General features: G+C 58.0%; 1 protein-coding gene across 4 annotated transcripts in view; it reads left to right on the top strand.

Moving 5' to 3' along the window:
* The window catches only part of ZNF423 (zinc finger protein 423), a 327810-nt gene that overhangs the window by 162539 nt on the left and 149181 nt on the right, over window positions 1-16090 (top strand). The window contains exon 1 of one of the 4 annotated variants that reach the window (XM_051833902.3): window positions 5743-5953. The exons of the other annotated variants lie outside the window; for them this stretch is intronic. The gene's annotated coding sequence lies outside the window, so the exon portion shown is untranslated. Of the gene's footprint in view, window positions 1-5742; window positions 5954-16090 lie in introns of those variants that run through there. 4 annotated transcript variants of the gene reach the window in all.

Raw genomic sequence — 16090 nt, 5'->3', positions numbered from 1 at the left:
TCTCCGCTCCTCCTCGTGGGGCCCTGGCTGAGGGCGGGCAGCAGGCGAGTTGTGTCTGCCCATGGCGTCTCCTCCCCTTCCTGCCCTGCTGGTTCCCAGTCATCCCATGGAAGGCCCTGGCACCTCTCGGGCCATCAGGGATTTCCACAGCCCTTCTCCTCCTGCAGCCCACAGGGGTGAGAACTGGGACTTGGAGCTGGGAAGGAGTGGGTGGGGCTGGGACTGGGGGCATCGGGGTTCCCAGATCCCACACCTGTCCATTTGGATGGGACCTGTCTGGCCAGGCACCTGCTCTGGGCTGTCCAGCCAGCTGCCTGCTGGCCCTGGCTCACGCTCACACAGGGCTGAGTGGGGTCTGTGGGAGCAGTGGTCCTGCCACGCCTAAAGGAAGCAGGAAGTCAGGGTTGACATGGTACTTTCTGGGGGAGGCCGAGGAGTTGGCGGGAGGTGGGGTCCTCCTGGCACTGGAGATGTTACTGAGGCTGCCTCAGTGGCTCCTACCCTCCTGCCACCCGCCTGATGGCTTCCAGGGTGGGGGGTCAGGGGTTAGCTTAGGCCCTGCTAACCAGTGGAGAAAGGGATTCCTCACAAGACTGGTCATGGCCACCACCAGTGGGACCTGCTTAATGGAAACCGTGTCCATGTCCCTTTTCTGAACACTCCATGGAGTCTGGATAGTGTTGCTCCTAAAATAAGTCCCAGGAGGACACCCCCCTCCTGGGTGGGGGGAGGGTAGGAGTCCCACATGGGGAAGAGTCCAGACTCAGCTCCCATCAGGAATGAGTTGTGAGTCCTTGACCTTCCACCCCAGCCATTTCTAGACCTCAGCTCCCAAGGCTGTGAAATGGGCATAGAGGCACTGCTGTCCCCGTCCTTGGCACTGGGGTCTGGGACTCTGGGGATTTGAAGGGGGGGGTCCTGTGCGGAAAGGGGCTGTGCCCCCGGGTCTGTTTAGGTGGTCTGATGCTCTTGCAGCCTTGGCAGCCAGCCTTAGCCCCCACCCCCCGCCCCTGCCAGGGGCTAGAAATACTCCTGGGTGTCAGCTTCTTCCTGGGAACCCTCCCAGGGAAAGGGCAGTGTGGAGAGCAGCCCGGGCAGGGCTGGCAGCAGGGTGTGAGCGTGCAGCTTTGAGCCCGGCACACTTGCTGACACGCTGCCTGTGCCTTCGCCACCACGTGACGTCGGTGCAGGTGTCCCTCCTCCCGACCTCTGTTTCCTTTTCTGTGATGTGGGGTGAACGGTGGTACTGATCCTGGGTGTTGCTGGACTTAAACCCTAGTACCTATCCCAGAGTGAATGAACTACAACTATCTGGCAAAGAGCCCTTCAGCCCCGAACCCTGAAAGCAGGTGAGCTGCCTGTACCCCCAGACAGCCTGAATGGACAAGCTCCCGTGTGCCGTTGCTGCTGTCTGTGCTGGTTCAGAACCTTTCCAGAAGCTTCCATCATCCTGGCGGCTCTGTGCCCTGCTTGATTTCTGGTATAGTGACCTCCCCCGTATCTTTGGTTTTGCTCTCTGAGGTTCCAGTTACTCAACATCAGCTGCAGCGTGAAAATATTGACTAGAGGGTTGCAGGGGTGAGCATCGTGGCTCCGCTAAGCCACCACTTGAGACACCCAGATCCTGTATCGGAGTTGGTTTAAATCCCAGCTACTCCGCTTCCAATCCAGCTCCCTGCTAATGCTCCTGGGAAGAGAGCAAAAGACGGCCCAAGTGGTTGGGCCCCCGCCACCCATGTGGGAGACCCAGATATGGAGTTCCTGGCTCAGATGTGACTTTTGTGGCCATTTGGGGAGTGAACCCGCAGATGGGAAAAATCTGTCTGTCTGTCTGTCTCTCTCTCTCTCTCTCTGTCTTGTTTTCTGTCTCTCCATTCTGCTTTTCAAGTAAATAAATTTTAAAGAAATTTCCAAAAAAAATGTCTTTTTTAAAGATTTATTGAGGTCGGCGCTATGGCATAGTGGGTAAAGCTGCCACCTGCAGTGCCGGCATCCCACATGGGCACTGGTTTGAGTCCCGGCTACTCCATTTCTGATCCAGTTCTCTGCTATGGCCTGGGATAGCAGTAGAAGATGGCCCAAGTCCTTGGGCCCTATACCCACATGGGAAACCAGAAGAAGCTCCTGGCTCGTGGCTTCCGATTGGCACAGCACTGGCCGTTGTGGCCAACTGGGGAGTGAACCAGCGGGTGGAAGACCTCTCTCTCTCTCTCTCTCTGCCTCTCTGTAACTTTGACTTTCAAATAAATAAATAAATCTTTAAAAAAAAGATTTTTGAGAGTTGGAGAGAGGTGAGAGAGAAAGAGAGAGAGAGAGAGAGAGAGAGAGAGGTCTTCCATCTGCCGGTTCACTTCCCAAATGGCTGCAAAGCCAAGCATGAGCCAAGCCAAAGCCAGGAGCCAGGAGCTTCTTCTGGGTCTCCCACATGGGTGGCAAGGACCCAAGCACTTGGGCCATCTTCTGTTGCTTTCCCACGTGCCTTAGCAGGGAGTTGGATAGGAAGCAGAGCATCTGGGATTCAAACCGGTGCTTGTGTGGAATGCCGGCGTTGCAAGCCTTGGCTTAACCCACTGTGCCACAATGCCAGCCGCAAACAGAAGTTTTACACCCTGAGTAGCAGGATGAAGTCCTGTGCCACCCTGCTGTGTCACACCCAGGGAATGAACCATCCCTTTATGCCCTATATCCACCACCCACTGTCCATCCCTTCGTTGTTATCTTGTTTATATCTTGTTTATGAGACTGACTGTCCAGGTGTCATGGTGCTGTATTGAAATACCATTAATTGTAATTAATAATGTCCCCAAAGCACAACAGTAGGGATACTGGCCATTCTAACATGCCAAAGGGGAGCTGTTGTGGGCTTTCTATGAGAAGGTGACAGTATGGTAAAAAATTGAGAGAGAGAGAGAGAGAGAGAAAGAGAGAGATTGCCCACACAGGTCCTCTCATGGTGTATTGTAATCATTGCTAATCTCTTGTCGTGCCTGTTATGAGTTAAACCTCGTCGTGGGTCTGTGTGTTTAGTATGTAGAGGGCCCAGCACTGTCTTCCGTTTCCAGCATCACTGAGCTCCTGGGACAGACCCCCTGCTGCCCTGTTTTATGCTCCCTTGCCCCACTGCGGGGCTGAGGGATGGGACGCTGCGCAAAGTGGGGGCACTAGCAGCCCTTGGCTGGCCGTGCGGCTCACTGCCGTCTGGTGGCCCTCTCTGGGCCTCCGTGCCCAGTAGGAAGAGCAGCACGTGTTTTCCCGGCTTGCTCCGTGCTGGGCAGTTCACTGGTGCTCACTCAGAATCAGCGCCCTGCCCTGGAGGTGGGTGCTAATATTGTTTCCCATTTTATGGATGAGGGAGTAGAGGCTCAGATCCGGTAGTGCCCAAGCTGGCTGAGCCGAGCACCGGCTGCTGCTCTGGACTTGAATGCAGGGCTACAGGGTTGGCTGGTGTGGAGCGGCTTTCCTGCCGTACCCCAGGCTCATAAGGACCCCAGCAGCATCCTTCCCTTGTCTTCCGGGGGGGGGGCAGCCCCTCCCCTGGTCCTTTGTTCCCCTTCCTCAATTGCCCTAATGACTCAGCCCAGGTGGCAAGTTGCGTAAACTACTCCAGGGAAATAAGCGACCTTGCTACCAGCCTGGGCCTCAGGTGTGCACACAGCAGCCTCCCAGGGGCTTCTCCACCTCCAGCTGTCAGGCAGGAGCTGGAGGAACTGCGTGCATCGTGTGCCAGTGTGCATGTGTGCAACCTTGTGTCCCGCTGTGTGGAGGTGGCTGCAGGCCACGCGGCCACGCGTGCAGCTCTGACTCTCCGTGGACCTCTGAAGTGTACAAAGCCTGGGGTTTGGGACAGCCCCCTTCCCCCAGCCTGGAATGGACGGTGGGGGCTCAGTCACCGCCTCTGCTGGTTAAAGGACTCTGTACAACAGTTACACACGTTTAGATAATTAGAACAAAAGCCCAAAGAACAATTCCGTTCAAAGACGCAAAGCCAGGAGGCAGGGGCCGCCCAGGATCTGGGGGGCCGCATCTGTCTCCCCAGCTCTGCCGGCCTTCGCTGCGTTTTGCTCGCACTATTTAGACAGTCCCTTTGTTGTAGGATAAACTGACATTGGCCTGCGTGTTTCTGCTGTGCAGTTTGCTGTGTGCGGGGCCCACTCGGGACAGCCAGGCCATTAGGAGCTGATTAAAGCAGCTAATTCTAATTTGTTCCGTGGTTACAGATGCACAGGCCTGTCCGTGCCCTTTTCTCGAGGCTCTGTTTATTTATTAATTTTTTTTCCTGAAAAGAAAAAGACCTTTATGACTCCTGTCTCTCTTCCCATCCCCCCCTTAAAAAATAAACATACGCACACATTTTCCACAAGGACTTGGACTGGGAAAGAGAGGGTGGGATTGGCCTTCAGAGGTGCCCTGGCAGATCCCCCGTGTTGGGCCTAGGGTCGGGCCACCCACCACGGCTGGGGGTGAGGGACCGCACGGGACTTAGGCGGCGCTCAGACTCCCTAGCAGGCCTTTGCACATGCTGGGCCCTCTGCCTGGGCCTCGCTTCCCTCCCTTCCTTCCTGCCCCGTGCCTTCTTATGTACCCTGCTGGTTGTAATGGACAGGCTGCTTCTGCCAGGAAGTCCTCCGGCACCCCAGAGTACCCCTGTTCCCCATAGAGCCCTTGGGGGTGCTTCTCCACTCACAGCAAATGTCACCACGTATCCATGTCTTCCTGCCTCCCTGGGCTAGGAGCTTGTGGAGCTGTGTTGACACCTGGGTGCCCAGTGGGCTGGACGCAGGTCACCAACACCTGTGGAACGGCCAGAGGCGTGAACAAATCAATGAGTGAACAGATGGATGGGTGACCTCTGTACCCACTGAGTGCCACTGCACACTGAGATCTTGCTGTGAGGACCCTGGGGCCTATCCCCCCGGTTCTGAGCCGTCAGCCAGTTATGTGACCTAGACAGCCTTGTCTGTTCCCGGGGCCCCGCACCCTTCCTTGGGAAATGAGTCCCAGCCTTTGCCCACTGGAGTGGGTGATGGGAGCAGGGAGCTCGTCCTTGCCCGGCTGCCTGGCCTCGGTCCATCGGGAAGCTGCCCGAAGGCCATGCAGAGAGGGGAAAGGGAAGAAAACTGCCCTGTGAGTTGGCTTTTTCCTGCCCGTTGCGGCCGGCGGGCTTTGGGAGTGGAATCTGCCAACAAGAGGGGCGAGGGGCGCTCCGATTGCGGGGAAGGAGGGGGTGTGGCTGCAGCCTGAGGGCCTGGCCCCCCTTCCCCGGCCCCTGCTGTGCTTGCATTTTTAACCCCACCTTTTGCTGCGGCTGGGGCACCTTTCGGGGAGCAGTGGGGGGTTTTCCCTAGAGCTGTGCAGTGGCTGCAGCCCGGCCCGTTTCCGAGGCCTGGTTTCCATTTGCTGAGAGCTGCTTCCCGCAGACAGCACCCCACCCACCGCACCCAGGGGCCGCCGAGGGGCTGGCCTCCACCCTGTCCTAGCAGCCGGGCCGCTGTCCCAGGGACCCTTGGCTGTCTCTCTGTGGTCCTCCGTTGAGCCCCCACCTTGGGGCCGGGCACTCCGGGCCAGCAGGGGGAGGCAGGACGTCCCGATCGCCCCTGGGGCCTGGGGCCCTCAACTGGGTCAACCTCTGGCCACGTGGCCTGAGTCCTGGGCCTCCTGTCTTTTCCCTCCCCATCTGCTCCTTTTCCCACCCCCTTTCTCTCCCCAAGGCCCTTCCTCTCCCCACCAGCTGGATTCCCCGCCAAGCGCTGCGCGCGGGAGCAACACGCCCCAGCCCATCCTTCTCCCCCGGCCGAGCCAGGGCGGCCGGGGACGTGGCTGTGGCCAGGGTCACCCGTGGGCCAGCGGGAAGCGCCTCTCCAGCCCTCGCCGGCCCTGCCACGGGTGCTGGGAACACAAGCTGGGGCCCCGGCTGTCTTGGTGTCCGCCAGCTCGCCCTGGGACGGCCGCCCTGGTGAGCAGGGGAGTGGGAAGAGAGGGGCGGGAGGGAGAATGAATAAAACAGGTCCGCGTCTGCACCGCCATGCCAAGAGCCCCGCTGCCGGCTGCCGGCTCCCAGCTCCACGGGACGGGGGAGTTTGCTTAGGCTGCAATCAAATCCAGAAGGAAGGAGAGGGGGACAGAGAGGGGGCCGGCTTCCAGGGAGGCACTGGCACTGTCTCGGGCCCTCGGGGGGAGCTCCCTGACGCTGCTTGCCCCCTGTCTTTCCCTGCACACCCTACCTGTCTATCCGCGGCCCCTCTTGTCTCCTGGGAGGGGGTCTGGCTCTCATCCCATGGCTGGGGTGCTGTCCCTAAGCGCCTGCTTGCCATGAGCCCCTGGACTCCATGTCTTCACACCCTCTGCTGTCTGTCCCACTTCCTGAGTGCGACCTGGCCACCCTCCAAGCTGCACGACCCTGGCTCTGGTCTGCCGTCCCGTCAGAGGCCACAGGCCAGGCGGATGGCGAGGCCTGTGGGCTGCTGACAGCTAGCCCAGGGCTCCCACGGGTGCGCCGTGGTAGCGGGGGTTTCTCGTGGCCAGCCACTTGTTCTGCTGGGGAAGGGCTGGTGAGTTTCTGTTTATGTCGTAACCAGGCTACCGAGATGGCAAACTTGGGTTCTGCAATTACACAGCGTTTCAGGAGCAAATTGATAGAATAACGTGTTATTATTGGCTACTGGGTTAATAGCTATTTTGGCAAGAGTACCAATCCTGCGTGGCGTTGCTGGCGCAGGCGTGAGAATGGCGCGATGGGGTAGGGAGGAACGGTGGGTGCCTCTCGCACAGAGCAGCAGACTCGGGAGGACCCTGGGGACCTCCTTGCCACCCCCTCCCCCAGCTGGCACCTGCTTGGAGGATGCTTGGCCACCATTCGCTGTTGCTGAAACCAGGACCAGAGAGGTTGAGAGACCAGCGTCAGGTCACACAGTGAGTGGGAGCCAGGGTTGGATTTGAGGTCCCTGTGGGTTTTGGGGGGTTGCAGCTCGGCCTGTGGTTCTGGGGCAGGGCTCTGGCCTTGGCATCTCAGCCTTTGCTCAGCTCACGGTAGCACGCAGTGGCTCCGGAGTGCTGGCACCTGCCATTCGCCCGCCTGGAAAGCTCTCTTCAGAGCCTGCCTTGGCTTCCTTCCTCGCTTGCGTTAGGAGTCTGCTCAGATGTCACCTTGTCACTTGTCCAGGGGAGCACCCCACTCGCTACCCTTTTCCCGCCCTGCGGTTCTTTATAGCGCCACCTGCACCTGACTCTTCCGTGTTGATTTATTGCCGTATTCAGCAGAAGGTTGAGTCTCCTCCTCCTGGCTACCTGTTGAAGGCGTGAATGAGTGGGAATGGCAGTGTCATCTTGAAGCATGGCTGCGGGTAACAGGTGCCCCACCATTTGTCCTTCCTAGGGTGGATGGCTGGAGCTGGGGGGTCCTGTCACTCCTGTCCCTGGGAGGTGGCCAGCAGGGCCCCCCTTAGAGATCACGATGAGGTCACTTCTGGTGTGACAAGGAGGCTCAGAGAGCAGTGGGTTGCCTGTCACAGGAAGGGGCCAGACTTCATTGCAGAGGGGATTTGAGAGCTGGGGTGGGGGGCCAGGGAGGGCTGGCCCCTGGAGGGCCCTGCTGAGGTTAATGGGCTCAGGGCTCAGTGTGGAGGAGGTGGGCTCAGCTTGCACGAGTGAGGTCAGGAGTGGTAAATTGAAGATGCCCGTGGAGGGCTGAGCCAGGCATAGGGGACGCCATTCAACAAGGGCAGGGGTCTGAGGTAGGTATGGCGGGGGAGTCCTTCCTGGCAACCTCTGCTGTTGCCATCGCTGATGTGGACAGGGCACGAGACGACAACCTGTTAATGGAGAATTTCCCGTGTGTCAGGCACGGGGCCGAGGTGTTCGGCCTGGATGAGGCTATTTAGTCCTCGCTGCAGCCCACGCGGGCAGCAGGTGTTCCCTGCCCACTTCCAGAGGCTCCCTAACACAGCCTGGTTCACACAGCGCCCGGCTGGGCTGGCTCTGCGGGCAGGCAGGGCTCTGCCGGGGCGTTGGCTGCCTCAGCACCTGCAGCAGAGCCTGGCACAGAGTAGGTGCTCTGGAAGTGTCTGGGGAACGGGAGGGTGACCGGAGGAGGGAATGGGTGCAGGGAGCCCCCAGAGTGGGGGCTTGAGGTGGGGGAAGCACTCCTTTTTCATTGCTGGGCCGTGGGCGTGCGTGTGCAGAGGGCAACACCCACTTGGGCTTGGGCTGGGGGTGGGTGGGGGCTGCTTGAGTGCTTCCTGGGGAGGGTGTGCTGGTGGGTGGGAGGGGCGTTCTGCTGAGGTCTGCAGGGAAGACACGCGCACACGCACCCACACACATGCACACGCACCCAACGCTGTGACCCTCGGTGTGCTGGGAGGAGAGTGGCGTCAGCGAGAGGGGTTTCCCCGGGTTGGCCTGGTCGGAGTCTCCAGGTGCATGGAGGCTGAGCTCCTGCTTACTAATCTACCCATTCGTTGCCCTCTGGTGACATCCCGCCCTCACTCCCACCCAAGTCCCCTCCTAGTCCCCCAGTGCCCTTCTTTCTCTGAAAAGCTCTTTCAAATGCAAGAATGCTAACACAGGCTGCTTGGAAGACTGGGCCCCTGGGACCTGGGTGACCTGGACAGGCTTTGCCCCTGGTGGCCCCTTTGGGTCAACTGTTCCGTACTTGGCTCCTAGGCCTCCACCATGGGGGCCCCTAGCATTGCTTCTCTGTGATTAGATTCATTCGTTCATTCGTTCCTACCAGGGTTCTCCAGGGCCTTCTTTACACCAAATCCTGGACTTCAGTATCCCACCCCTCCCTCATCCTTCCCTCCTCCTCCTCCCTTCACCATCCAGCCAGCCATCCGTGCGTCCCTCCCTCCCTCCATCTGTGCTTGCGTCTATGTATTCCTTTATTTATTTATTCGTGCCGGGACTGCCAAGTGCTTCCTCTAGGCCAGGCCCACCATGCACCCTGTCACCCAGGCAGCCGTAACATCGTCAAGAAGGGGCTTACACCAGACCCCTTGTAGGGGGCTCCCGGGGATCCAGCCACTCGAGGCCCCTTGTAGGAGGTTCAAGGGACCCAGCAACTCGGGGCTTGTCAGAGCTGTCCGCAGGAAGCTCTGAGCCAAGCGAACCCACGAGGAAGCCTCAGCAGCTTTCTTGGAAGGCGATGACAGTGCCTCGGTGCGGAGCTCCGCAGATGGTCAGGCCCGTGTGGCTTGCTCATAGCCCTGCCCTGACACCGATGGGGGCCCGGCCGGTCACTCGGCGAACATGGAGGCCTGTGCTATGCACAGTGACCAGCTGGGGACAGCAGAGTCGGCCTGGGGCAGGCTGTGGACGTGGCATCTCCCTCGGGGCTGTGTTTACCTGAGCTGGCTTGGGGGGGGGTCTTGTCTCCTCTCCCTGTGTCCACCGATGGACAGGGGTGAGCTTGTGACGCCCCCATGCCTTGTGCTGGACGCAGGATCCTGGGTGATCACTTACTGTCCATCAGGGGCTGTCAGTGCACCCTCTTCCTGGGGTGCTGTGTGGCAGGTGGCTTTGCACAAATCCAGCCAGCCTAGTGTTTCCTGTGGCCGATGACTTAGAAGGCAGCCCCGCCTCCTCAATCACGTGCTGCGTGGTTAGCTGAGTAGTCCCAGAGGCCTCGCGCTGCCCTGAATCTTAGTTTCCTCATCTGTAGTGGGTGTGGCCAGTCAGACTCAGGAAGCAGAGGCCAGGAGGCGGGGCCGGGGTGAGAGCCCTTGGAGAGGGGATGGAGGGACCACCTGCCCCCCTATCTCCGTGTCTGGGACTTCAGCTGCCCCACCCCACGCCTCTGGCAACCTCCCCCTTCTTCTGTGGCTCTGGGGCTGGGGTTCCCCCTCCCCAGAATCTCCCCCAGGCCTGCAAAGCCCATCATGGTGATGTTTCTGGAGGGGGACACGTGGAGATCCGGGGGCAGTGGAAATGGTCCTGCTAGGTGGTAGATGTGGATGCCTATACAGCAGGTGCAGGCCACACAGGCACTGGGTGCTGGCCCCGCCACAGCCTCCAGAGCCCCAGGGCTCCCCTCCGCCCCTCCCTGGGCCCCATTCTCCCCACAGGACCCAGCTCACCCCTTCTGTCCTGTCTGCTTGTGGCCAGGTGCCGTGCAGAGGCCTCAGCGGTGCTGTGAGATGCTCCCAGCTTAGACAGGAGAGCTTAGACGTCTCGAGGGGTTCAGGGAACAGCCGCCATTCCTGTGGGGTTCCCGGGCCATGGCAGGGATGCTTAGCCCAATTTTACATGGCTTGTGCATTTTTTTTTTAGTAATGTGCTTCTGATTTTCTCAGTATTCAGGCTTGTGCTCAGGTAGATGGCATGTTGGCTCCAGTGCAGTTTAGGGGACACAGTTGAGTGACATGAGGGGTCTTCACAGAGCTCTCGGACAAGGCGTGTTACGAAAACGCTGTGCGTGGGCTTCATGATTGACTTGCACCAAAGTAAACAGCTTTTTTTTTCTTGTTCTCTGTGGACTTTCGAAGTCCCCTTGCAGTGCTGGGGCACACATCTGAGTGCTTGAGTATGCAATCCCTGATGGGGTGGGGCCAGTGCTGTGGTGTAGTGAGTAAGGCTGCCACCTGCAGTGCCGGCATCCCATATGGGCACCGGTTCAAGTCCCGGCTGCCGTTCTTCCGATCCAGCTCTCTGCTATGGCCTGGGAAAGCAGTAGAAGATGGCCTAGCTCCTTGGGTCTCTGCACCCACATGGGAAGACCTGGAGGCAGCTCCTGGCTCCTGGTTTCAGATCAGCCCAGCTCCATCCATTGCAGCCAATTGGGGAGTGAAGCAGCAGTTGGAAGACCTCTGTCTCTGCCTCTCCTCTCTCTGTGTAACTCTGACTTTCAAATAAATAAATAATGTTGTGTACAGTGTGGGCGTCCCTGAGTCTCTTCCTGACTGTGGAACCATGCTTGGGACTGCCTCATGGAGCCACAGGGAGGCTGCTGGGCACAGGCTGGCCCTGGCCTTTTGGAGGGTTGCTCAGCCAGTGGGACTCTTGGGCTGGGTCCCAGAGAGGGGCTGCCTGAGCCAGAAAACAGGGCTCTGTGGCTTGAGTCAGCATGTCTGCCTTGGTCACGGGCATCTCCCCTCTGACCTGTGCCCCTGAGAGGTGGCTGTGCTGCAACTGGGGATGCCATTGAGACATCCCTCCTCCAGGATTCCTGGTGGGGCTCCATGGGGAGAGGCAGTGCCCGTGGCTCCAGCATACGCGTGCGCACACACACACACATTCTGCAGTGGTCCACACCATGATCTTGGACGTCAGTGACCCATATCCAAAGCCCAGCTTGGCCATTTCTGTCTCGTAATGCCCTTGGCATATTGACTAATTAATCTTTGTAAACCTCAGTTTTCTTATCTTTAAAATGGGCTGACAATATAACTCATCTGATTGTTGGGAATATTAAAATGCAACAATATGTATGGCATGGAGCAAACATCCTAGAAATACTTAGCACTTAGTACATAGTATTGAATTACCTGGGTACTTTGGAAAGTTTATGGGAAATGGGATTAAAAGATAAGTTTCTTAGGGTTTGCATTTGGCTTGCTGATGAAGATGATTTTCAGGACACCCACACCCCATGTCAGAGGCCTGGGTTAGAGGCCTGGCTCTGCTCCCTAATGCACAACCCGGGAGGTTGCAGTGATGGCTCAAGTAGTGGGGTTCCTGCCAACCATGTGGGAGACCTGGCTTGCATTTCTGGCCCAGCCCTGGCTGTTGTAGGCATTTGGAGAGTGAACCAGTGGATCGGAGCTCTGTCTCTGTTTCTGTCTCAATGCCTCAAAAAAAGATGAGTTTATTGTAGTGTAACATTTCAAAATCTGTGTACATTTTTTTGGTGATTCCCATGCCCCTTGAACTCTTTGAAGACTCCATGACCCTACGCGCCCAGTTAGAATACGTGCAGTAGGGGGCACCTCTGTGATATGCCATTGCTCTTCAAGGCCTGCTTCAAGCTCAGAGTTCCAGGTTGGACACCCCAGGTGGATTTCTCCGGTCCTGGGCTTTGTGAACATTGTGATGTGAATTTGGTCTTCAGTTTTGCAATACTCATTCTTTAAAATAAAAAGATTTTATTTATTTATTTGAGAGGTAGGGTTACAGACAGAGAGAGGGAGAGATAGACAGAAAGGTCTTCCATCTACTGGCTCACTCCCCAAATGGCTGCAATGGCTGGAGCTGGGCCAGTGTGGAGCCTGGAGCTTCTTCCGGGTCTCCCACACAGGTGCAGGGGCCCAAGTACTTAGGCAGTCCTCTGCTGCTTTTCCCAGGCCACAGCGGAGACCAGGATGGGAAGAGGAGAAGCTGGTACTAGAACCAGTGCCCAAATGGGATGCCGGCACCACAGGCGGAGGCTTAGCCTACTACACCACAGCCCCAGCCTCAGCAATGCTCATTCTTTATTCATGGGGAGCACTTCCTCTGTCCGCATCGTCAGTACGAGAGTCCCCGAAACCACCTGCATTTTGTACATGAGGTGAGGGAAGCCCAGAGGTCCGGGTTCTTCCTGTGGCTACAAACTGCTGGGGCCTGGAAGCAGCCACAGATCCAAGAGGCTGGTCCAGTGCTGGTCCAGCCCGGGGTGAGCCCTGGGCTGCTTGTGTGTGCATGTGTGTGGAGAGGGAGCAGCCTGCCTGCCTGGCAGGGAGGGAGGCAGCTCCTGTGCTGAGCAGTTCTCATTCTCCCATGGGAGCCCGCGGCTGCGGAGACCTCCTGAACTTGGCTCAGGCTCCGCCCAGATGCCCTGCCATCCCTGGGCACATGCTCTGAGCTTAGAGAGCTGGGCGCTGGTCCCTGGGGACCGGGGCCATGCTGAGTGGGGAGGCTGCGGAGGTGGGTCTGGTGTGCGGTGGGCCCTTAGGACAGGTGGTTCCCAGCTCCAGGGCACCGACGCTTGGCTCGGCTTAACTCCCTGGCATCGTGTCCCCTCCCTCCTGCTGCCCAGGGTTTGGGCGTGGGGGCGGGGCCACAGCTGGGCAGGGAAAGAGTGTGCAGTGACTAGGGACCTAGCCTGGGCCCACTATGCCTGCAGAGTCTAGGAAAAACCCAAAGTAGAGGCATCGCAGAGGGAGAGAACAGGCTGGGAGCTGGATTACCTGCAGCTCACCTGATCAGGTAGGACTCGGCATGGTATCAGAAGGGTCTGCAGTGCAGGTGGGACATAGGCTATGAAGGCAGAGGACCTGTGAGTGGGGTCCCCGGCTGGGAGGGGCAGGGAGCTGTGGAGACTTGGTGGGGTCAGAGGAGCAGAGCCCCCAGCTTGGGGATCTCTGGGACCCACCCAGCACCCAGCTGATGAGATACCCTGGGCGAGGCCTGCTGTGGGGTGCAGGTGCAGGTGCAAGGTCACGTCCCTGCAGGATGCTGTTCCTGGGCTTCCCGTGACCCACACTTGTACCCCGGAGAGCAGCCTCATCACTCTCAGGTTCAGGATGGGTGTCCGGGACCACCAGGCAGACAGCACGATGACTTCTTCCCAGATGGGGAGGACCCCGCTGTGCTGGACTCGCTGGGGGATGGTTTGTCCCCACCCTCAGTGCCCTGGGGATCCTTCCGCTGTCCACAGTGGCTTGAGCACTCAGCTCCCCACCCACACGAATCATGCAAGGTGGGGTCTCCCTGTGCACAGGCACCTGATCTTGATGGTCGAGACCCCGGGTGCCTGGTCGCAGGCTTCCCTGAAATGGGTTCTGTGTGTAGCTCTTGAGAGTTTGTTTCTGGGTCATTCGTTGATCAGAACTGACTGCAAGTTCGGGAAGAGCCATGGCTGGGGGTCCAGCTCCTGCTGTGCCTGCTCACGAGCAGGTTGGTTGGCCACACACAGTTGCCGCGGGATGTGTGGATGGAGCTTGGGGCTCCTGGGCTTGGAGGTCAAGGTCTTGGTGATAGGTACACCACGCTCCCTCCATGCTGCCTCTCCCACCGCTGATGCCGTGTTGCCGTGGAAGCTTCCACTCCTGGCTTTGCTCTCGTCTTCTCCCTTTCTCAGGTCAGCAGCTCTCAGGGTCTGGCCAACTGTTTACCTCCACTGTGATTTTGGCAACATTGGAACATCACTGGTGCTGTGATTTACCTAGTTCATATCTCTGTCTCTCTCTCTGTCTCTCCTCTCTCTCCATCTCTCCCTCCCTCCTTCAAGATTTCTTTCTTTCTTTCTCTTTCTTTCTTTCTTTCTTTCTTTCTTTCTTTCTTTCTTTCTTTCTTTCTTTCTTTCTTTCTTTCTCTTTCTTTCTCTCTCTCTCTCTCTCTCTTTCTCTCTCTCTTCTTTCAAAGGCAGAGTTACAGAGAGAGGGGGATATCTTTCATCTGCTGGTTCATTCTCCAAGGTTGGGCCAGGCTAAAGCCAGGAGTCTGGAACTCCGTCTAGATCTTCCGTATGGGTGCAGGGGCCCAAGCACTAGGGCCATCCTCTGATGCTTTCCCATATGCATTAGCAGGGAGCTGGATTGGAAGTGGAGCAGGTGGGACTCCAACCAGTACTTATATGAGATGCCAGAATAACAGGTGGCGGCTTAACCTGCTGTGCCAGGATGCCACCCCCCCCCCCGCCCTGTATACTTCTTTAATTCACTGCTCTTTGCACGCTTACTTTGATTCATTGACTTCACACTGCAAATGGAAAGCCAGTATCATTTTCTGTAAGTCAACAACAGTAACCTTAGAACTAAGTGAAAAAACAAAAAGAAAACCCTGTGCTGGTGTCACTGCAGCCGGGAGCTGTTGCAGGGTACAGACCTTCGGGCTGGGGTGTGCTGTTTGAGGACCTGGAAGAGGAGCTAAGACAGCACCAAATGGGCCTCATCTGAAGATGGGAAGGGGATTGAAGGGGCCTGTTCCTTCTCATTCGTGCATCAGCGTTATTTAAGCCGCCTGAGGTCATCGTGGGCTCCCACAGTGCTGGATCCCCCATGTTTTGGAGAACATGGGCCAGTGGGGCTGTCACTCCCTCTTCAAGGCCCAGTTTGAGCGCCCGGGGTCCCCCAAGGGGGCACCTCGTCTGTGCTCACATGTCCAGGATTGGAGCTGCTGGATGACCCCCCTGCCCCAGCCATCTCTCGAGGAAGGCTCCCTACAGCCCTATAGACAAGCAGGAGTGCTGTCAAGGCTGCTGCCCAGGGCCTGCACCCTGTGCGCACCAGGATGTGCTGGACCCAGAGGACCACCAGGAGACGCAGAAGCGAGGGCGTAACTCTTGGCCATGCCGGAGGCCCCGCTCCCCTTGGGATGCTCAGGCTGCAGGCAGAGCTGGCCCTGAGTGACAGGTTGCGTTGGGGTGGACAGTGATCAGGTGCATTCTTGGTGAGCGCCACGGCCTGCACAAAGCCTCAGGGGCTGCACCAGGCTCCGTCTTGGATGGCAGTGTGTGTTCTTGATGGCTTTCTGGAGAAATACGGGGTCAGTCCAGGCACCTGCCACTTTCCTGCTGTGGGGCTCAGGCCCCGTCCTCTCTAACATGGGGGCAGTGATGACGGTGATCACTGCATGGGTTGGAGGTGAGGAGCTTATCAAGAGCTTGTCCCAGGCCTGGCCACCAAGGAGGACTCTACAGATGCCACCAGACTGACATTCAGAAAGCGGCTCTGTGTGACCATATCCCAGGCCTCTAAGGGTGTAGGGAGCACAGGGGTGCCCCAGGCACGCAGGTGTAGACAGGCCAGGGAGACAGCAGTCAGGGAAGGCCTGTCTGCCTCCAGCAGTGTCTCAAAGGACTGGTGTATGATCGCCAGGACAGAGCAGTTTTGGCATGGCACAGTTAGCAGCACAGGCTGCCAGAGGGGTGGCCCACCTTTCTCCTTACAAAGAGGAAGGCACCTCGGTCCTCTCAAAGCCTCGGAGGGGACGCAGTTCTGGATACCGCATGCTCCTGTCTGTCGATGGCAAAGAGGATGCCCAAACACATCTCCGAGGCCCCTGGGACGTGCACACCGCAGCTGTAACCTCCGCAGCCACAGCGTGTGGACTGGAGAACTGCTCTCCGAACATGCCAAAGCCCTATCAGGATTATTTCCTTACAGAAAGCCTTCACCTATACTTAATAGTTTTAAATTGTTCCGGGTACCAATTAGACTTTTAATTTTGCTGTTCCCTC

This window comes from Oryctolagus cuniculus, chromosome 18 (assembly GCF_051225735.1).
Source record: "Oryctolagus cuniculus isolate XC-2025 breed Fujian yellow rabbit chromosome 18, ASM5122573v1, whole genome shotgun sequence".
NCBI lineage: Eukaryota > Metazoa > Chordata > Mammalia > Lagomorpha > Leporidae > Oryctolagus > Oryctolagus cuniculus.
Note: the sequence above shows the minus strand (reverse complement) of the source record. Positions and strands in the feature narration are given on the sequence as shown.